Consider the following 25,125-nt stretch of genomic DNA (forward strand, 5'->3'; position numbering starts at 1 on the left):
ACCGAAAAAGATAGAATAAGCAACACGTTAAATGAGTTTGCCAACATACAAAAGAGTAGTGAAAGATAAAATACATTGTTAACTGTTTGATGTTGTCATACAATATAATCTCATAAAAACAAAAGAAAAAAAACATTCGATTTTATCATAAACAATTTGAATGAACAAACATAAAATTAAATGATAAAAAGCTGGAGAAAAACAATCGGATGACTATTTTTGTTATTGTCTTTTTACTATTTAATAAAATCTTTGAATCTTTAATGTAATTTTAAATTACTTTACTAATTCATTTTTTTTTTTTTATAATGGGTCTTCTAAAGTTCGAAATCAAACAGATATACTACAATTATTAACATGAAAAAACTAAAATAGAAAAAAATCGGATGATCTTCTATTGTCTTTTTTGTTCATTTGTTAAAATGTTGGACAATTTATGTGAATTTAAAAAGTCTATATTTTTATTTTGAATGTTTAATTTATGAAGCATTCTTTAAAAACTTTTGCCAATTCTATTAACACTAGTTACTACAAATCTTAGCAAATAACATAATGAATTTTCTCGTGTGCAAATGAACACTCCAGGACATATCCACGAAATACCAACAGGAGGACACATGATGAATTTTCTAAAGTCCGAAAGTAATAAACTACATTTATATAACAACACCAACAACAATAACAACAACAAAACAAAATGTCGTAATAACGAAAAATAGCAAAAATCGACTGAATTTTGCTGTTGTGCGTTGTGTGGTATAAAAATACCTATTTAATTAAATATTTGAATCTTCAAGCGGGTTTTCAAACAGTTTATCTGTCCACTTAAAATATAAGTGGATCTTTCAGATTTTATTTCAATTTTATGTAAGAATATATAATAAATGATGAGAATCTTTAGATGCATATACATTATATCAGAAAAGAATGGAATAAGAGAGAAACAATTTTCGAGGAATGCATTGTGAAGCAAAATGCTTCTCATCAGCTGAGAAAAGAGCGATCAAAAGATAAATCATATAAAATTAAAACTATTTTGATAACATTTAGATTGGAAATGTAGAATGTAAAGCATTTATTTTGATTTATAAAATAAGATGTATAATTAAAGAATTACAGATTAAAATATAACTAGAAAAAAGAATTGAGCAAATGTGGAGAAGAATTGCAAAACACACAAAAATAGTAGTATATAAGTGTGCAACAATAAAAGGAAAATAAGGATTACTAAGTAATAATAGCGATCATTCAAAATTAGTCAAACGAGATAGAAGGAAAGGCAAAATGATATAAAGCCTCTATAAGTAGATAGGAAAAGCAAATGTGGAATAGGGCATACATAAAATATACGAAATACATAAATATACTCACATACATATGCATATAAATAAATAGACACACACACACACACACACATATATATATATATAACTACTTCATTTGTTCGCATAAATTTAATATACGAAAGTATAGATTTATGCGTAAACTTTAAGTATTTACTTCAAAAGTGCTCAATACGTAGGTAGAGCTAGTTAGTAATTTATAAAATATATATGGCGATTAAGCTACACTGAATATTCTGCGTTTCAAAATAACGAACAAAATAAATGCAATTGTAGACACCGCACACTTTGCCCATTCCAAAATAAATGTCTAACAAAAAGCGCAGTTTATCAAGCAACAATATTTGCGAAAGAAAACCCGAATAACAAGAAATATTACATAGGTATGACTTCCTTAGATTTCAAAACCCGATACTATGACCACAAAAGCACATTCAAAAATAAAAAACACCGTATAAAAACAACACTAGCGAATAAATACTGGGAACTCAAAGAAAGCGGACATTCGCCGGTAGTCGAATGGAAAATAATGAGACAAGCTACCACATGCAGACATTTAGACGACCCATGTAAATTATGCCTCCATGAAAAATTTTCTATCCTGTACTTTAAAGAACCTCAAAATCTATTAAACTGTAGGCGGGAAATAGCAAACAACTGTGTTCACAAAATAAAACTTACTCTAGGATAGCGATAAAAAAATAGCTTTAAAACTAACAATAACAATAGAAAAAAAATTAAATAAACATGAATATACATAAACGATTACATACATATATGTATATATATGTATATATATATATGTATATATGTATATGTATGTGCATTGTTGTGTGCACATAGGTATATTTATATGTATAAAAAAAAAGGAGAGCGGCTACCAAAAACCACTAACCTAGTTCTAAAACAGATCCTTTGTTTGATAAAATGCATGCCCATTGGCTGGTAGGAAGGGGCGCGGTGGATACTAGAAAGCTGATTGGCCGACTAGAAATCCTCAACATATATAAAAGCAAGAAGCAACGACAGAATTCGCGCATAAGCCTGACGAATCCTATAGTTGGATGAAACGCAGAATATTCAGTGTAGCTTAATCGCCATATATATTTTATAAATTACTATATATATATATATATATATATATATATATATATATATATATATATATATATATATATATCCAGTGCATATAATCCAATCAGAAAAGCGATCAAATATTGTACCATAGTCCAATTTAAAGAAGAGTGTCCTCCAGGTAGAATGACCATCTCCTGGGAGGAAAACCAGAAGGACCCACACGAACAAGAGAACACCGGTATGAAACACTGCGTGTCGGATACGTGAAAAATGGTTGTAAATATTGATTAAATGAACGGATATCGTTTCCGAAACCATCGTACATGAAAAAATTGAATTTTGTTATGTGTCCGGTATACAAACTTGATAATTTCACAATTATTAATCCCTCAACTTTCCTTTCTTTCTCTCTCTTTCTCTTTCTCTCTCGCTCTCTCTCTCTCTCTCTCTATATATATATATATATATGTATGTATATATATATATATATATATATATATATATTTGTGGGTGTATGCGACTGCGTCTGTATATACATGTTGTTCTACTTTATCAGACATTTGAACACTATACTTCTATCAGTAGACTTTTTATTACTTCACAAATACGCGCTAGACCGGCATTTCTAATATATCGGACAATCATCATCATCATTGTACGTTAGAAATATAAAAAGAAGAAATACCTTACTTTTCCTGATGAAGATTCTGTTATTAATCGAAATATCGAATTTAATTGTAAGAAATAAATATGTTTATTTATGAAATAAAATCTGCACTTATTTTGCTCTTTAAACCCGTTAATTTTGGCTTTTTTTAAATATAACGTTTCTCTAACGAAACTTCATTTCAAAAATCCTTGTTTCCTTTACAAAAATATTATCAAGTATTTGCAAGTTAAAATATCCAGGAAGAAGATTTGAACATTTGCTATTATAGAACTGTTAACAAAACCTAGTAAACAGTAAGCTTAACTCCCAATTTCACCATCAAAATATAATACTTGTAAAGTTCATAATTTTCATCTGGTCTTTGTTTTCACAAATTGTAATATAGTTTTCTGTTAATAATACATCACAACAATGAATTCAATAACCTGTCACCATGTGAAAATATTTTTATAATGAAAATGTACTTTTAAAAAGCGTTATATATATATATATATATATATATGTGTGTGTGTGTGTGTGTGTGTGTGTGGTTTATTAATACGCATAGCCACGAAACAATGGCTTTAACAACATGAGTTACGCCATTTACTCTAAGCTCGAGAGATTACCACGTATATTACAAGAACGTCGATTGACGTCACCATGTATTTGATAGTTGATGTACAAACGTTTTTAACAATTACCCCAGAAATAATCACTATTTCTAAGCGACACTGAATTGACCTTATATTAGTTAACGACTCGCCGGCTATCCAACAATAAATAAACTGTCTGCAAGATTGAGTGACTTTCGTGTAAGATCTTGTCTTTTGAATGCAGCGACTTTAGTCCTAGACGTCCAGGCTGCTTTCATTATGTTCAATCCAGACAATACATTTCTAACAGTCGACAAGCTAAGATAAATAAAGAGAATATGAGAAACAGATTTCCTTTCGGACGGGTATGTGGTGTTGGCTGGAATGTAACCAAATAATGGGTTCGGAAGAAGTAAATTGAAACTCAATGATAAAGCAAGGCAAAAAGAATTCTGGTGCCAGACTTTTCTAAACGAAATCACTGGATCACGAACAAAAACGCTGTAAATATGTCATCTGAGTATGCTCGCAACTGGACTCGCACGTTTGAAAGCACGAGTCGATCGACTGCGATCATAAATACGTATCTTTCCTCCCGTCGTTCCGCTGCAATAAAAGATAAGCGCATAGGAGAAAAACAGATTAGCTATGGAAGTATTCATGCCGAGGCTTGCAATGATTTATGATCAGGACGATGGCATAACATTTATGCTAATTTCATATGGTCTGTGATAACGATTTTTAAACGCTATGGAAACTAGCGAAGAGGTCGATAACAATCAATCGTCGTCGGTAATTAAACATGAGTCTTCAGGAAAATGCCTTCTCCCAAAATGAACACTGGTTTTGGATAAATTACAAAACAATGTCTTTTTTTGTTTTTAACAACCGTTGACCGTTTATTTGTAATTTAATATTATTTCCTTTTAACTTTCGTTCGTTTAAATATAGTTACGTTTTATATTACTTTTGTGCGTTTTAATTTAGATGAAACTTCAATAAATCTCCACAATGAGGCAAAGTAGTGGAATTTTGTTTAATAACTTCCTATAGTAAACTTTGTTTCAGATAACACAAACTATCTTTCATTCGGTCCCACGTAAAAACAACAATAGTTCATTAGACGTTTCAGACACAACACTTCATATAGATTATATATACACTGTGTAACATTTTCATTGTCCTCATGCAACTATATATAATACCCTGTATTGTTAATGCAATGCACTAATTACCCCCAAAAATGTTGTTAGAAATTCACTTTAGAATTTTTTTTCAATTGTTCAACAAAAACTGATTTTAAGAATACAACGTACTTCCCTTAAAATTTTTTTATGTTTTAAAAATTAATTAGTACATATAGCCTGGAATTCTATCGTTACTTATGACTTAATACTTGAAGAATAAAGCAGACTCAGAACAGGCGAACCTATGAAACGGGGGGTCACTTCTTTCACACAAAATTGATTAAAATTTCAGTCTATGTACTGCCGAAGCGTGTACTCTCCTGCCCGATCTGGAATTACTAAGCACCGAGAAATGAAGCTCATTTTGTAGTTTCTAGCTTCACGCGCACACGAGATTATGCGATAACGCATGTAATGAAATGCTGGTCGCCATCTTTGTTTTTGTTTTTTCTAGGCCTGAACTCACTCGCTGAGCACCTACGGTAAGACTTCTTTTTTTCTTAGCTTCTAACCACATGCCTCCATGATCTCAAGATCATATTTCGTAGTATCTCATCCACTGTGGCGGTCGCCTCTCTCTACTTGACTTCTGAGGTGTCTCCCATGGCCCACTCACCCCCAATTAACCAGCTTCATGCGTGCTTGGAGCAGGATCAATCGAGTGACATCTGTCGCATGTCCTCACCACTTGCCTCACTTGCTCCTTGGTGACACTCGGGTCGACTTTCTTCACTAAGTACCACGTCCTCTCTACCCCCATATGGTTCAGATTGTGCAGCTCTCGTACGCCAACATCATCTAGGTCCGATGCAGCAACAACACCTTTCTTTGGCAAAAGCCAAATCTTCTTCACTCTCGTTAGGGCATCTGCTCGGTTCTTATCAGAAGCCACCATGTCTACGCGAAGCTTCAAAGAAAAACTCCTGCATCAGCTCAGCTAGCATCCCAAGCAGGCGCTTCACTAACATCTCTGCGGCCCATTTTCGTTCTTATCCTTTTTTCGCTTGAAATGAGGGGTTTTAGCCAAGAAAACACCGTTACAGAGTCTGTTTTGATGCAGATGCCACGCAGTCCCCATTTGATTACCGCATCTAATTCCGCTACATTGATATGGCTGACATCACACTTCTTCCTTAACCAGGCCGCATCTTAAGCAACCACTCCTCCAACTTCCAAAACGACCCCTGTTGCAATGCTGCTTGCATCACACTACACGACTCCATCCAATGTTCGCGGTACGTTCCAGGTTCCCCGGACTGAGTCTTGTCGTTCAGCTTCTTTCAGGAGCTCTTCCATCATGGCGACCGTTCTTCCCACACTTTATATTTCCAACCTCTTCCTTCGGCATACCTCTTTATGTACATGCATGCTGGTCTAAGCAATCTAGCAGCGGGGTAATGTCAGATCAACTTCCTGAATAGGGGAAAAAAGACCCGTCTGTTGAGCTCTTGCTTCAATTGCAGGATTTCGTTCCCCCTGCGAAACTCTAGGCTGCCCGACGCACCTAGTTTCAGCCTTAGCCCCAAAGCAGCCCCTCAGTCTAATTTTTCAGGCGCTTTGGCGACTGATCCAAACCTCTTTAAATGAGCCATCACGAACTTGGCAGTAACCAGAATCTCATTCACCAGAATGTCGTCTATGTATGAACTCACTGCTCCATCTCCTTTTCCCATTGTCTCCAGAATCTTCCTGAGGATAGTTGACATAATTTTGGGTGCCAAATTCAATCCGAACCCCACCTGCGTAAGGCAGTAGGTTTTGCCTTTGTACCTGACTAACTTGTATTTCCAGTGCTTCTTGGCGATGTGGAGTTGCAAATAGGCAGATTTTAGATCTACCAGCGTATACGCGCCATTAATCTGCCTCCATTCTCTCATGGTCTCACTGCACTCATCTATGGTATCGTCTCCAGTATGGCACTTAACATGTTGGTTCATCTCTTGGAAATCCAGGACCGGTCTTACTTTCCCTTTAGTTGGTTGCAGAACGGCCATCAACGGCAAAATGCTCGACTCAACGTCATCCGTACAAGACAGCAGTATACCCTCCTCAATCCGTCGGTCCACTTCTTGTTCAAACTCCTTTCTCGTTCCTCCTCTAAGCGAATTAGTGTAGCTCGCCATCCTGTTTTTTAGCGATGGCGCTTGATGTTTCCATGCCCTCTCGACCGTCGACTGCTCTCCGTCGAATTCGGCTCGGAAGTCCTGATCTTTGATCGACATTTTTCTTTCCTTCTCGGCCATGTTGGTCCCGCCGGGAGCTTGCTCTGTCACTGCGCACTCAGCTAGTCTGAAGCTCACGTTGTTACATGTGATCGTAAAGCCTCCAAGTCGGCATATAACATCCATTCCAATGATGGCTTGGACGCCAGGCACCAGATGATCGGTGACAATTGCATGGACCCCCATCCGGTGTTCAGCAATATCAATAGTGACGGTCTTCCTCCCTCGACACTTCACTCGCGACCTAACAAATTCCACTACCGCACCCTTCCCTTTTCATCTTCCGACCAGGGTTTTTTGCACCATGGTAGTGGTACAGCCAGTGTCGATCAGGGCCATAACTCCTCGTCCTTCCACCACTATCTTCTGCTTGGGTATCTGCTGTGAGTGCGTCACTATTCCCGAATCGGGGCGGCCGCTGGCGCGTCAGCTTCTCCTTGCCAAGTTCCGGAACTCGTGCATTTCACCGCTAAATGGTCTCTCCGATTGCATTTGTAAAATACTGTCCGTTGTAAGAACTTCCTGTGGTCTCTTCTCATGTACGGTCCCCCACATTGGAAGCATGCCACCCTCGGGTTTGGCAGACTCCTCCACATCCTGCTGTACCGTTGCTGTTGTCTCTCCAAATTCTGTGGGCTGGGTGCTCACCAAGATCTTTGCAGTTTTGAGCAGCTCACTCACATCTAACGTGTCCACTCCAGAAACCTGCTGCAAACGTTGGACGATGTGGCAAATAACTTGAAGAATAAAGCAGTCTCAGAACAGGCGGACCTCTAAAATGGGGGGTCACTTCTTACACACAAAAAAGAATTAGAATTTAAGTCTATGTACTGCCGAAGCGTTTACTATCCTGTCCGATCTGGAATTACTAAGCACCGAGAAATGAAGCTCATTTTGTAGTTTCCAGCTTCACGCGCACACGAGATTATGCGATAACGCATGTAATAAAATGCTGGCCGCCATCTTTGCTTTTCCTTTTCTCGCCTGAACTCACTCGCTGAGCACCTACGGTAAGACTTGTTTTTTTCTTAGCTTCTAACCACAATACTTTTTATGATATCTTTAATAAATTTCGTTTTCATTCAATAAATTATGATTTTAATTGCTATAAGAGAAATAACTAAATATTTCTATTTTTGCATAGCGCCAGGACCCCTAGGTTGGGAACGGGCTTTGTTAGTTAGTTAGTAGCCGTCTTTTATTGATCGTCTATGTTGTTTAATTTTCTGGTTGTTATGGTAACGGCTAAGACGGCAGAGTTATTTCCCCCTTGACTGTGCATTTTTTACTCTCGGCTTTTCTTCGGCTGTCATACCTGTCAAAATAACGATTCCGACTAAACAGAAATTGACATGCACACAAAGGTCAGACGTAACTCAGCATAACAAATCAAGACGTAAGACACACTGGCTTTTTATATAAAAATATTTTTTGTTTTGAAATTATTTTCTCGTTTTACATAGAGATTTTTAATAGTTCAAAATTTAACAGTGTGGCTTACTGTTCATTTCAGTGATGGAGAGGGGTTTGTGGAAACGTTATGCTCTCGACAATCGCACGTTTCCTATCGGCGTCTCTCTCCTCCTCTTCTCTTTTCTCTTCTCTGCCTCTTCTCTCTTCTCTCCTCATTCTCGTTAGACTCCAAAAATCCTCTCTTATATTAGCATATGTCTTTAGCTTGGTTTTTTTCCAATCCACGCGATCTGTCAATCATACTGCTCGATAATAGAACACGCGTCTGTTTGTAACGTTTTGACAATTTTTCGCCGCCTCCTGACCTAGAGCCATCGTGACCGATTTCTTATCAACTGATCGACTATTGACTTTATTGATACACGTGAATTTATCTCTCATGCTAACTTTCTATACATTCCAAAGTTGCAAGGATGTCACGTTTCCTTGTTTTGTAAACAAAAAAAATCGTCGTCCGATTTCTCTGTTTACGACGTAATCACTTTTTCGTTTCGACTGGTGGACAATCGATTATTTGATGCCCACTTTTTAAATCTTTTATTATCTTGTTTTAAAGAAGTTTTTTTTTCTTTTCAGTTATGTATCGGATGGTTCCAGCCATCCATTAAATAACACTATTTTTTTGAAAAAAAGGAAAATATTGTGTCATTTCTCCAATTAAGTGAATGCGTAAATCACTATGAAACCCTATATTTGTCCAAAGTGCAGAATATCTCTCGTTGATGACTGGTAGCGGTAAGAGGATTTGTTATGAAAAGGGAGAATTAAGAACTCATTCCTCTAGAGATGGTTGCGATGGTGATGATTTCGTTCCTTGGATGGAATGTAGGATTTTATTATAACAACTAAACGTGTCTGGAGTAGCGTTCTCAAGTGGCATAAGATGATGGCTAATTGATTAGACATAATAAATTTATATGTGGTGTCAGTTGCTGTAAACCTGCGGTACTTTGGCTCAGAAGGGAATTTCTACTATCAAAACATTATATAGGAAATTATACATAAGGTTGAATTCTGAAGGTAAAACAAGACAAAGACATATGAAGTAATTAATGAAAGAAAATAAACAAGTACGATTATATATTGAAACCATGGAAATATATTGGACGAGTAGAATGGACTTTCTTGAGGTTTTAATCAATGCAATTTCTAAGTATTGTTTTTATTCTTAAAATGGCTATGAAATGTAATCAGATGAATCTAGAAACATAACCTGCAAATAGATTAAAGAATGGAAGTAGAGCCGCGAATTAGTCGAAGCACACTTCTTTAAAGTCGTAATATAAACAAGGAGAGTGGTGTAACATTAAGAAGAATGGATAAGGGAGTCCGGCTTGATAAATATAAAGGCTCTATTTGATTAGAGATATTTTGCCCCTCTCTTACGTCAATAATGATTTGAGAATCAAGCTAATCTGGACAAGAAAATCCAATGCCTCCTCATATAATATCTCCCGGGAATTATAGAATACTTTAAAATGTTAACAGCCTGAATAGAACAGCATACGGCACCTATTTCTTTCAAACAGGCTTGAAGGTATAATATATATATTTATACCAATCAATAATGATGTTAGTTCGATGAGTTTCAGTATGTGATATCTAGGATGAGTGCTATTAGTCATAAAGAGATAATGTTGAAATATTTTATGCTGATATTTCCACAAAACATTGTAGTTTATATTGCACTGCAGGGAATTTACTGTAGAGTTTATAAAATCACGAACAGAGATTTATTTAAGGTAAAACCATAGTGTGATGTATATAACAACAGAAGTGCGAAGTACTCAGTCAAAACAGAAAATAAAAAGCAAATGATCTAGAGTGTCTCCATGAAGAACCATCGGCGTGAATGTCGAAAACTTCAGTGTCTGGCGATCTTGAGTGTTTGTTCCGTCATTATATCGTTCATCACTTCGTTTGGAATTCGCTATTTTCTTTAATCAGAGAATCGAACGCTTCGGATGAATCTACAGAGCGTATGGCTGCCTAAAGTTGTTAAGCTTTGAATCCTTCGACTAGTCTCCTTACAATAAGGATTAGTAGTAGATGGATCTTTCTGAATTTATTCAAGTACTTTCTCCTGAGTTAAGAAGCATAGCGTTGTAGATTTTCGCTGCATTCGGTGTGAGTGTTATTCCCCCTTGATAACCCCTATTTTATAGACAGCATTGCATGAATCAAGATGAATGTTATTGAAGCCACCTGTTTTTAAACTTATAGAGAAATGTTATCTATATCTGAAGCTATACAATTCTTGGCTTTCTTTTGTGCAGCTAGAAGTACCTTCATTTTAAAATAAACTTTCTCAATATAAGTTCCTGTTCAATAATCGGCCCATATGGTTGGTCTGCCACCACTAGTTTATGTACTAATTAGCTTTCAAAGTGGCCTGTATTTTGAACATGCATAATCCGATGTGTTTGCCTTTAACTTGGCTTAAGCAGATTACTAGTGCTGATGTACAAGGCTGTTCGTGAGCTAGAAAATTCTGCAAATGATATTGGTCTTTACATAAATGCGGATGAGATGAAGTCTATGACTTTCAATGCGAAGGGGGAGATGAAAGCTTCAGATGGAACAACATTAAAATAAGGCATTACATTTTTGTACTTAATCAACAACATAGGTAGCACGGCAATTTGCATCTCAAAAGCATGGACTGTGTTTTATGAGCTGCAGTCAGTATGAAAAGGCTTACTTACAAACTGAAAAGGCAGTGTTTCCGAGCAGTGGTGGAGTCTGTCCCTGAACAACTTGAACACTCACTAAAAGGTTGGAAAGAAATTTAGACAACACGTACACCCATATGGTAATAAAAGTGTTAAATATATATAGGAATGATCATTCCATGAAGCAGCAACTTTATGGCAAGCTACCTGCCATATCTGCTACTAGCAAGGGCCGACCTTTACAATTTGATTGCCACTGTAAGCGTAGAAAAAATGACGGTGAGAAATGTATTGATGTGGAATTGACAACACGGGCGCAGATCCATGTACACACAGTAAACTGCACATGACGCCATCTGTAATCCTGAAGATCTGAGGCAGCCGATGAAAGACAGGGAAATATTGAAAGATAGAATCATATTCGTCTGAGTAAGGATCCTGCCGAAATAGAGAGAGTTATTATTATTATTATTATTATTATTATTATTATTATTATTATTATTATTATTATCATTATTATTATTATTATTGACTCACAAGGATCTTTCACACAGATCATCAGAGAGCTTTCCCTGAAAAAAGCCTATGGTGTTCACTGGAAGCTGGGTAACAACAAGTCTCCCCAGGTTTCCGGTACTCTTCTCCTCTTTCAATACCAATTGCAAATAAATTTGCATCATTTCAATGAATGCCTGTCTATGATTCTTTGCGGGAATTTAAGTGGCATTAAGGCTTCCCAAGATCCCAGTTCTCTTCGCCCTTATTCGGCTCAGGCCTGGTCAGTTCATTGGTCTTTCCTTCCTCCTTGACTATTTAGTTATTTGGTCTCGCTCCTTTTTTAGAGGACAGTGTTGATGTGGCAATGGAGGTAGGGTTGGGTTAGACAACTTATAGATATGCGGTTTCAGTGTTCTTTGTTCTATATAGTGTTTCATTTTTGCCTTCGCAACATTTTGCCTCGACTGCACTTGTTGCTCGTGTGTTAGTTTCCATATTAAAGGGGTTTCTAATATTTCAGTTGTTTCCACAATCGTTGTTTCCTGTATTTTTCCAGTGACTCCTTTAATTCTTCTTCTTCTTCTTCTTCTTCTTATTATTATTATTATTATTATTATTATTATTATTATTATTATTATTTATATTATTATTATTAATATTATTATTATTTATATTATTATATATTATTATTATAATTATTTGCTATTATTTTAATTTACCCAGTTGTTAATAATTTGTTATACATATTGAAATAGCGTTTTCATGTCTAATGCCGATTATAACGAACGCTAATGCGTTACAAATATATACACATATAAAAGTACACCAATATTTCCTTAAAAAATAGTCATTCACGCAAATTCTTTTTGTAAAAAGTTTGTTACGAAGCGAAAACATTCCACTTTTTCGTAATGTTATTAAAGGTTATTTCGATTGTGTGATCAAGAGCCGGAGTCCGCTAGAAATATAAAAAAAAAACTCAAATATAAAATAGCAAAAAAAATCGCCTTTATGCTTCATAACCTCCAACTTTGAAATTATTACTCCGCCATACATGGCATAACCTATAAACATTATATATATATATATATATATATATATATATATATATATATATATATATACATATATATGTTCTCTTCACCCCATTGACTTTATTTTAAACATTTTTAATGAAGAACTTAAGTCTTCTCTTCATCCTCGCGATATATATATATATATATATATATATATATATATATATATATATATATATATCGCAAGGATGAAGAAGAGAAGACTTAAGTTCATGATTAAAAATGTTTAAAATAAAGTCAATGGGGCGAAGAAAACAGAAAAAATGGGGAGTCAGCTGACCGGTTTTGCCCTCACTTTCTCATAGCTGTATCGGTGAATTTGTTTTGAAAAAAAAAACACTGGGAATCGAAAATATGTACAAATAAAATCACATTGTGTGGGAAAAGGGGAAAATTGGGGAAACCGATTAAATAAACCAACGTTATATTACTAGAAGAGACTAATCACGCTACAACCCAAGAGACATTCCTTCTGTTTACAGTGTGAAGGCCTTCTCAACCGAACGTAACAGTCTCTAAAATGTTTAAATGGAATAATGAGTGAGTACAATTCGGGATGTAAAATTAGTTTGTGCTAAAGTTTGCTGCACATGACGGGTTTTCTTATATGGTCAGTGATTGAAGACCCGCATGTGTTGGCAAGTGCATCTGTTTTTTGGTATGCCCCATTTCTTATTTTGTTAGGTACGTGTTGTTGGACACTTTCATTAAATCTTTTTTTTTCGACCCACATAATCGGCACTGCAACTACATTCAAACTTGTAAATTATATTATTATTATGATGGAGGGGTAGACCATCTTTTCGAGAGGATGGCATAACCGTTCTCGTAGAGAACACAACACGCATGTTTGAAGCAAAATAACAATTTTGCACTGTTGAGTTGATTTGCTTTGCGAATTTCTCACTTACTGTCCCCAGCTACGTAAAAGGCAGATATACTGGGCAATTATTTAACTATTTAAATGTTAGGTACAGAGGAGTCCGCTATTTTCCTTTGCATAACTGACCGAAGCACATCCATAGATTATCCATTTTTGGAAAGGCTACCAATAATTGTTGTAAATTCCTCATCCAATTTTCATTTTGAGCAGATCAGTAGGGTACGATTTATTAGGGTCCAGATGAAATTGTCTTACGTTTTCGGGGTAAAATGAGTCCTAACGTGTAAACAATCCCGTGAATGTAAGTTTAAGAAGGTAATTGGAGTGTGTTTTTGTTACTAATACATCGAGGAAAACTATGGACAAGTAAGACTCGTTCAGAACTATACTGTAACGCGGGATGCATGTTATTAAGTAAGGAGAAAAATTGTTTGCTTCTATTTGGTTATTGAAGAGGCAAAATGGTTCGTCCACATAGCGAAAATAAACCAAGGGTTTCATGGGTCCAGAGAGCAATTGCTGTTCATGGAAACCCACTAAATTATTCGCCATTATTGGCCCCAAAACTGAGCCCATCGACACATGCCGATAATGGCGAATATTTTGCGGGTTAAATGGTTTATAATTTTAAGAAAATGTTTTGATAACGCAGCAATGGATAATATTCAAAATAACAATTCCTTTTTTAATTAAAATATTTTTGAGCGGAGAGAAATATTGCACTCAACAATATATTTATGTTGTATAATGTCTTCATTCATGAAATGGAAAACTGACAATAACATCGAGAGAATATTATGTATTAATTAATTTTATATAACAGTATTTGTTTTAAATTTAATTTTCCAATTATGATTACAATCATTAAGTTAAATAATATTTGAACCACTTAAATGGCATATAGATAAATGACTCAATATTTATAATAACAACTCTTTATTATTATTATTAATATTATTATTATTATTATTATTATTATTATTCAATATTAGCTTTATAAGACTTAGTAGGAACTTAAAATTTTAAAACCGCAAACTATATTTTGCCACTGTAAAATATACATGTATCGAACATATTTCACTATAAGTTTTCTATTGGTTAAATAGGATTCTATTACGTACACCTGTTTGGAATGCCCAATCAGGTAACATCTATTTTTCTAAAAGAAACCAATATAATAAAAAAGTCCTATGTCATTCACTTAAATCCACTACAGTGGAATTGAATTTTTAGTTCTTCTATCTTCATACTAAAATATTTTGATGTATGAAACTATAGAATTATTTTATATCTTCTTCGATTATATAAACTAATCGGAAAATAAGGAATTGTATCTGGGCAAAAAGACAAATGAACGCTCCATCTAACATAATTAAATAAAATGATTTATATTTGTTTTTAAAGTAATGTATAGTAATCAATAGCTTCATCCGATGATAACTAATGTCCAATAATTACTTTTTGTATTAGTGAACGAATTATTTGTTTTTTATATTATTTTCATCTCATTTATTTTTATCTCATTAATTAAAATAACACACCGCCATTATTTTGTGGTTCTCTTACATTATCAAAAGTTACAACATAAAAAAGTAATTATATTTGATTTAGCAAGTTCGGATCCAGTCTCACTAAAAAATCACTTTCACTTAAGGAGGTTCTAAACATTTAATTAGTTCTTCTCATCCTTACTAGGAAATATCTTGCTAGAAGGATTTAATATAGAGTAATACAAGAGAACTCAATGGAATATTATGACACAATTCATTATAAATGAATGCATAAATATTACCCAACAACTACATCAGTAAGCAAATACAATATAATAAAGCAATAGTCCTAAAGCTATAATAGATCATCTTCCTTATCCCTTATCTCTCTCTGTTTCCCTGTTTGCATGTATCTGTTTTCCTCGTGTATTATTTCTATGTTTTCATAACCATGCACAACACAACACACACACGCGCGTGCGCGTGCAGACACTCACACATATACGGTACCGTCAAAAAGAAAATCCGCACTTGTAATTTTTTCAAAAACTGGAAATTGAAGCTAAATTTAGCGTAACTGTTTTAAACAATTTATACCCCATTTTATTTTCCTTTTATTTTCCTATAATTTTACCTGTTCTTATTTAATTTTAATTGAAATATTCTAGTGTTCACAACAATTTAAAATATAACTTCAACTTGATGAGGCTAAAAAAAAGTCCGCGGCAACAAAATCGCTTAAAACCAGCTTAAATTATCGCCCCTAAATCAGTTTAAAATAGCCACCAACGGGAAACAAAGCATCTCTAATCGCATTTGTTTTTGTTCAACGTAACATTTAGACCATATACCGCGACTTTCTCTTAGTGATCGTCAGGAGATCATTAATCTCCACCTTTCTGATTTATCCGATCGAGAAATCGGCCGCAAATTGAAATGTAATGAGAAAACGGTACAAAAGACTGTGCAAAAGCACCAAATCATCGGCAGTGTGTGTGATGCCCCTAAATCTGGCCGTACTAGAGTTACTTCTAAGTAAGACAATGCTATCAAGATCCGCAGTCTAAGAAACAGATTGGAAACGGCTTCCCAAATCAAACAAAAGTGCAACCTTATAAAGAGTAGCCTCTTTCTATGACACTATCGCTTCCCCGGGAGGGTTACTTTGTTGAGGAAAGTCTTGGGAACGTAACCACCTCTCCGATAGAATGGACGATATACAACGATATCTAAACGATAGTCACACGGGTCGCTTCTTGTGTGTTCATTACACCGTTACAGGCAGCTTTCTGTCGTTGCATTAATGGAAGGAAGCGCAGGCTGAAATCGAACACTTTTACAAAAATAGCGAGCAAATGCATTTTTATAAAAAATATATAATTTAGTTAACAGTTGACAAGTAAGAACCATATTTAGTCGACCTATTGCGTGCGCACGAAACTACTATATCAACTCTTTCTTATAATACAATCATATTTCAATTCTCTCTTTCTTCATTGAAAGAAAGAGAAAGGGGGTTAAAGGGAGATAAAGAGAGGGAGAGAGATGTCTTTTACGCAATTGTTTGTTTTCGAATGCTTCGTTGACGAGTTCTTCGGGTTTGACCTTTCAAATTCTAAGGTTTTATATCATTTTGCCTTGGTTCAATATTATAAACAAACTGTCATTTTTGGCTTGAGTCATAGCAGAACATTTTCAAAATCACAAACACCTATTTAACATATTTGCACCGCACCAGTGCAGATCAAGTAAGGCATACGGTTAATTAATGTAGAAGCCCCCCAGCTCCCTCAAAAGAGGCTACATCATTGTGCCACATTTTGTCCCTCATTTTTCGTGGCTTTTATTTCACTAGCAAATGTCATAATATCGTCGGGTAGTTGGCAAAATGGTTATTTATAAAAAAAATCTTTTTCTCTTCTCTCAATCATTCTTATTAATAGTCACTCTTTTTTATAAACATAAATTCTTTTGATTATTTTTTCAATAAAATATTATTATTACTTATTTATTTAAGCCACTCGGAGTACGGGTCATTGTGTGTACAGTAATCAATGGGATAGTATCGTATTTCTTTCTTTATTTATTTTAGAGAATACGCTAATATTCGCCTGTTAATTTTTTTCATTCAATTTTATGGGCTTTCTATTTTTTTTTTAAACATTCATTCTTTTGATCATTGTTTTATAATATTTGATCAATTTGTTTTTTATAAAACGCTTAGTTTTAGAGTCATTTGATTTTTCATTGACTTTTTGTGAAGCTATTCTTGTTTGGAATTGTTCAACATTTTGTGTGTTTGTGTGTGTGTGTGCGCGCGTGTGTGTGTGCGTGTGTGTGTGTTGGTGACAATTTCCCTTTGCTCCTGTGTACATATGCTTTTCTTTTTTTAATTTCTTGGCTGTTTCCAAAAGTTTTTTTTTTATCTCGGCTACTACTCATAATATTGAACAGGAGTAAATTGGAGAATTCTCTAGGCTGTGAGTTACCTAGATATTTTGTAAGCATTTGAGAGTTCTTGGATTTTTGTGTAAAGGTATTAATCATTGGAAGACCCTTCTTTTTCCGAAAGGAAAATTCCTGTTAAAAGCTGACAGTTTTCTGAGGCTTTTACGATGCACAGGTAACTTTAATGTGAATAGTTGGGGGCATACTGTAATTGCCTCTATTACAGGTTTCCTTTCCTAGACTAAAATCCGATGCTGACGGGGTAGATTCTTTTTATGATTGTTAGAAACTACTCTAACAGTGTGCTCGATGAAGTGCATCGACGTAACTTGACTCTACCCATGGTATTATTACCAAGTGGGATGTTCACCCCTCTAACCGTTAGATGGTTAGGGCGAAAGGTTATTTGGACGTGGTTCTTTTGTAACCAGTCTGCACCTAATATCAATTCCTGATCCAAGTCGGGGTGATATAAAACCTTGGCCAAGTTTTCGCCTTCTTTATTTTAATAGGAAAATTGGGTATGCTTTTCAGTGCCATCCTTTGCCCGATTGCGAGAGAAACTGTTAGGTTATGATCCATTAACTGTTTTTATGCGTTTTTAACTCTTCAAAAGCTGATGTTTTGAGGAGCGGAGCCTCCGATCGAATATCGATGAGTGCTTCTATTTGTATACCCCTTATTTTAACTATACACTCCATTCCGTCGCTCTGGTTGGACCTTTTATTTCTTCGGGTGTAACTATTTTGCCGAGTTTTCTTGACCGATTTATTTCCTCGGTTGGCCCGTTTAGGTCTGCTCTCACGACTTTCTAGACATACGTGACCTCTGGTCTTTATCCTTCCCAGGGTTATTCTTTTATTTGAGGGTTGTTCATGGTTGCATGTCCGTGTGTTTGACTTCTGTAGCGGTCGGTGGTGAGTGGGCTCCGAGTGTAATCTTGTCTTGCTTTTTCCTGGAGTGAAGTTATTTAATCTTTCTTCAGGTAAGCATTGCCAGTCTCGTTATAGCCTATTATAACTGGAAGGCCCTCGCTTCCGGCTTTTCCGGAGAACACCCACAAAACTTATATCTTACAGCGTTACAGCTAAATCTAGTAAGGTCCATATTATTTCCTGATACCTATTAAAGCTATCATTTAACAAAGCCTGCTCCTTCTTGTGGCCATTTCGGAGTCGCGCATAGAGCATTCCGCTTTGTCTAGCAGCAGGAAGGCCTTTGATAATGTTGTAGGATTCGATCTGACCAGATCCGGCTTAATAAAGGGGTATGAAGAATTCTATGAAGAATTAAGCTAAGTGCACTCGCACAGCTGGACCTTTTCTCATCTCTGCGTCCCTATAGGCTAACTTAGTAAGTTTATATATCCTACATGCCAAATCTGCGAGTATCTCACCTCGATCTAGCTTTAATACTTTATTAAAGCCCGAGCAGCGTCTGCAGCATTTGTGAATTCGTCGTACTGGGCTGCTACTTGATCGAACAGATCCTTACTGGTGCATTTCGGATGACCATCGAGAAATTCTCCGATCATTTCCGATACTAGTCATTCCATAAAATCATATGCTAGGTTTACTAGCTCTGGATCTGTACGCTGGTAAATCCACTCTTTCTTTTTTAGAGCTGCTAGCCATGGCCAAAAGTTTGATGGTTTTCCAGTAAAGATTGGGATCTTCGATCCATCTGTGAGGACTTTTATATTGGGTTTGGTTGGTTTTAGCCATTATGTCTAAATATATATTTTTAAATAGCCGACGTCTAAACAAAAAAAAATACTTATCCACTAAATAATTTTTACAAAGTATTCAAACCAAAAAACAACCAGAGAAAATAGTCACCTACCTTAGTTTTTTTCTGGGGTTTTCTGGTGTAGTTTTCCCTCTGTATGTGCTGGGTTGAGTCGCTGTTTTTTTTTAGTTAAGTTCTTGCGTTGTTGTGTTTCAGTGGACTTTGATTAATAAAATGTTGTCTTTGTTTTTATTGTTATTGTGCCCGTGGATTTTTAGTTGTCTAGTGGTTGATTTTTTCATCTCGTCTCCGTGGATTTTTCCCGTAAGTCGTGCTCGTTCCAATGTTAGAAACAATCCTGGTCACCGCACCAATATGACACTATCGCTTCCCCAGGATGGTTACTTGGTTGGGGAATGTCTTGGGAATGCAACCAGCTCCCATAGGAACAGACGATATTCAACAGTACCTAAGCGATAGGCACGTGTTGGAAACATCAACAAAGCGGGTCGATATGTCGTCGGCAATAACTGTCTGGCATGGGTCGCTTCATGTGTGTTCATTGCGTTGTTACAGACAGCTTTCTATCGTGCATTAATGGAAGGAAGCGCAGGCTGAAATCGAACACTTGTACAAAAATAGCGAACAAATGCATTTTTATAAAAATATATGTACTTTATTTAACAATAAGCAAGTAGGAAGCATATTTAATCGACCTATTGCGTGCACACCAAACTATTAAATTCAAATCTTCAAGTGTTTTTACAATACAATCATATTTCAATTGTCTCTTTCAATGACGAAAGAGAAAAAGGGGTGAAAGAGAGAAATAGATAAAGAGATAGATGCTTTTAACGCAATGTTTTATTTTCGAATGCCTCGTTGACGAGTTCTACGAGTTTGACCTTTCAAATTCTAAAGTATTATATCATTTTGCGTTGGTCCAATATTGTAAACAAACTGCTATTTTTGGCTTGAGTAATAGGAGAAACTTTTCAAAGTCACAAACACCTGTTTAACATATTTGCACCGCATAAGTGCAGATCAAGTTAGACACAAGGTTCATTGATGTAGAAGCTCCCATTGTGCCACATTTCCCTGTCAAAAACAGATTAAAAGAATTTAATTTGGGATAATACGTTGCAAGAAGTAAGCCTATGATTTCTGTAAAGAACAGAAAGCGATGTCTGGATGTTTGAAAGAATTTTGGACAAAAAATGAACGAAAACTCGGATGCCCTTTCCTAGGAGTATCGCTGCAATATAATTCAAGGAAATCCCCAAAAATTGCAAGCTGTTAAATTGCGGAAGGGCTATGCTACTAAATATAAACTAGTTCATTGTGTTTCTTTTTTTTATATTATCACCTCAAACAAGGCACATTGCCACTTTGTGTAGTGGGCTACTATAAAGGGAATAAACTACTGGGGTACTATGTAGGGATTTGAGCAGCAAGATGTCGGTTCATGTTGCACTTGACCTTCTGCACGTCAGTACAGTTGCGGAAGCAGGGACCTGGAATAGAATTCCAAAGTCTAGCGGTTCTGCGGAAGAAACTATTGGAGTAGAAAGATCTTTTACATCTAGGGATCTCTACAGTATGGGAGTGGGATTTAGCAGCCTGTCAGGTTTGTCGAGGGTGTTCACGTCGTGGGGACACAAGTGCTCGCAGTTCGTCAGAGCATTCACCATTGAAATACTTTTAGAACAGGTAGAGGGATACAACGTTTCGTCGATCGAACAGAGGCTGAAGCTTAGATGCCAGTTCAGGGCCTATCAGATTTGCGACTATCTTTTGAACCTTGTCAAGGAGCGAGAGACTAGTAGCAGATGCACCAGCCTAAATATGACAGCAATACTCCATACATGGGCGAATGTTGGCCTTATAGAGATACCGGATACATTCGGGTGTTATTAGTTTTCTAGCACGGTGGAGAGAGCCCACGTTCCTTGCAGCAGCCCTGGCAATGCCTTCAATGTGATTGTTCCAACCCATATTTCCTGTGAACATTAGACCAAGGAGTTTGAAAGATGGACTCCCAGATAAAGAGTCGTTGGCCATTGATATAGATGGTAGAGAAGGATACTTGTAATTATTGAATGAAACTAGTTTAGTCTTGGCGGCATTGAACGTGACCATCAATTTTTGTCAACATTCCACTACAGATTGCCATTTTTTTTAGATATGTGTTCATTTGTTTTCCTGTCGTGCCTGTTATAGAATGTGGTGTCATCAGCATATATACCCATCTCAGAGACAATTTTGTCAGGGAGCTACATCGGCTGAGCATTTTCTTAACAGCACATCTGGGATGAGATCGGGTCCACATGTTTCTTATGATAGCATGCACCTGAGCAGGTGTGATTTTCAGATCGTCTAGCGTGGCGTCTGTCCGCATAGGAAATTCAGGTAGGGGTGGTTAAAAGGGTCCAGTGTGGCGTTTTAGGAAAACTGACTGGCAAACATGTTACATTTCTCGGTTTATATTGTCTTTATGTTGCATTAATTGCCTAAGGTAACATTTAAATAACAATTTTCCATTTTGCGGACTTTCCTTTTGCCTTCTCAATTAAGACGTTATGTGTTTAAATTGGCGTCAGGCACTATAATATTTCAATTAAAAGTCGAACATATGCAGGTAAAATTATAGTAGAATAAAAAGCAATCCAAATGAGGTATAGTTGTTTAAAGTTACATAATATTTAGCTTAAAGGTACAGTGTTTGACAAAAATACCAGAGCGGACTTTCTGTTTGCCGGAGGCGTATATATATATATATATATATATATATATATATATATATATATATATATATATATATATATATATATATATATATATATATATGTATATATATATATATATATATATATATATATCCCTGCAAATTTTATATATACACCTGCATATATATATATATATATATATATATATATATATATATATATATATATAAACACACATTTATATATTTATAAAGATAGAGAGATAATAATTTAAGTTAGATTAGAACTTTATTAGATTATCATGTCGATAACTATGAAGGTTAGTTTAATACCTCAAATAGAGGGGAAATGAAACATGTTTAGGCCATAGCATTTCAAAAAATCTTATCATCAGAATAGGGGAAAATAACATTTTGTTGATGTAGTTTCTAAGGATACAACACTAATTATATATATATATATATATATATATATATATATATATATATATATAAGATATGGACATGATAATCAATAATTTTAAAAGCACAAGAAGAGTGGTATCGGGTATGGTGGAGTTTGGTACCGAAATTACTTAATGAGAGAATAGGTGCAGATGATAGCTAATGAATATAATTAATAGGCATAGGGAAGGAACAGATGGAGTAGAGGCATAAAAGCTTAGCAAAATGCGGTATAAAAGGAAGAATGTGAGAAAATTAAATAATAAAATAACAAATATAAGAAAATAAAGTGAATGCAGAAATAAAAATTGAAAATAGAAAAATCAATGAGAAATAAAATAAATAAAAAATAATAATACGGAAATAAAATAAATAATAATCAATAGAAATTAAGCAATGAAAAATAAATGGTAGAATGATGCATAAGTAAAGAAATCCATAATGACCTCAAATAAGTATACATAGTTCTCTTGAATTGGCTTCAGATTAGAAGATTCAACCAAGAAAGAATGAAAGAAAGAAAGAAAGAAAGAAAGAAGAGTAATCCAGATAATAAGTAATTCTTAATGATTCACCCTAATTAAATGCAATATCGCGGTAGAATTATTTTCTTTAAATCTTTATGTTCTGATTTTTCTTCGGTAGTGCGGGGAAAAAATAACAGGTCTAACATTATTTTAAAAGCTAGTTGAAAGTTTGTAGTTCTGAGATATTGGTGAGACGATTCATACAGGAACACCGTATTTCAGTGTTCTGTTCAAATGAATAACAAAACCGGAACATATCAGCAAAGTCTTGAGCGTGTAGCAGTAATCCAATAAAAAATGTCGCTCAGGAAACTTCTAGGACGAAATATCATATTGACACACAGATTCTTGCAGTTTTAACTTTTCAATTCAGATGAAGACATCTCGGGTCAAATAGAAATTTACCGATTGAAATATACACCATCAGAATCAACGAATTTTTTTAACGCAAAGCAAGTGTATTACTCCCAGTAACACAGAAATGTTAACTCTTATAGCGATAAAGTCGCCGAAGACGTTTTTCATATCGTTAGGTTTTAAAATATTTCTCACGTAGAAAATTATCGAAATGTTTGAAAAAGTAATAGTCGGTAGGAGAGAAGCCTGTAGTGTATTGGCGGATCAAATAGAGTTTTGTAGATCAATTCGTTCAACTTTTGCAGAAGCGCTTTTGCAACGTGCAGTCGGACATTGTCGTGGAGAAGAACGAGTTCGTTTCTGTATACTAACGATGGGTGTTGTTGTCGAAGTTTCTGGTGCATTTCATTCATGTGTGGACAGTACTTCTCCAACATAATTGGTTTCGCCAGCATTAAAACAAAGAAACTGTAACTGATGCGACCTATCGCAAAATGCCAAACAGTTAGCATGACAAGTTTTTATGTGTAACTCGGGATGTGTCAAGGAGCTTCATCTGCGTCTAACAACCTGGATGAACGTCGCCGGTTGTCGTAAATAACCCACTTTTAGAGACCACAAAGGCCAAATGCTTTGAACTGTGACTCCTTAACAGCCGAATATTCGACCAGAAACAAATTTAAACGCTTGCTCTATGTCTGAATACACTATATGTAAAAATTCAAATATTTAGACCAAGACTTGGCTGAATATTTTGATAGAGAGCGGTGACGTTAATTCTTTGTTATACTTTGACACCAATTCTGACCCCTTTACATTTATTGTTTTAGCTTCAAATCAAATGAAAAATTGGATTCGTGTCCAAGTAACCTACATGTAAAAATTCAAGTGTTTAGACTCAAAATTATCGGAGGAATTTTACATCTGGTTGAGATTACTTTGTAAATATTAACTCTTTAATATTATCTTGGTAAACTTAATTGTAATTCTTATTTCATTATACACACACACACACGCACACACACACATATATATACACACACCCACACACACACACACACATATATATATATATATATATATATATATATATATATATATATATATATACACTGCTGGTCAAAAGTTAAAGACCACTTAAAAATCTTTTTAAAGAAACCTTTTTAAGGATAGATTTGAAACTCTTCTGAGTTAAGATTACCAATATTACAATCTACAACATTATGGAAACAATAAGCTGCATTCCATAGATTTATTTTTACAATTTACATTTTTATCAAATTAGACGTTTTACATATGTTAACAATTATAAAACAAGACACCATAAGTTCTATTAAATTGTACAAAAAGTATATGAAAAGTGTATGCAACCATTCAACAATCAAACTTAATTATGAGTTCCACCTCCACTGCTTTTGATGACTTCAAAAATTATTTGGGGCATCCTAGAAAGAAGGGTTTCCATTAAGGTGCGGGGGATCCTGCTCTAGTTTCCGAAGATGGTTTTTCACGAAGTTCATTTTTTTGTTGAATAGTGTTTGCCATTTCGATAAACCTCTCTTCTTATCCATCCCCAAATATTTTCAATAGGGCTCAAGTCCGGTAAGCATGCATGATGTCCCAAGAGATGGACTCCATTTCCTTGTATAAAGCTCAAGGTCTGTATTCCAATGTGGATTGCAGCATTATCCTGTTGGAATAACCATCCATCCCCACACAAACGATGACCC

This window comes from Euprymna scolopes, chromosome 9, assembly GCF_053919585.1.
Source record: "Euprymna scolopes isolate OS-2025 chromosome 9, ASM5391958v1, whole genome shotgun sequence".
NCBI lineage: Eukaryota > Metazoa > Mollusca > Cephalopoda > Sepiida > Sepiolidae > Euprymna > Euprymna scolopes.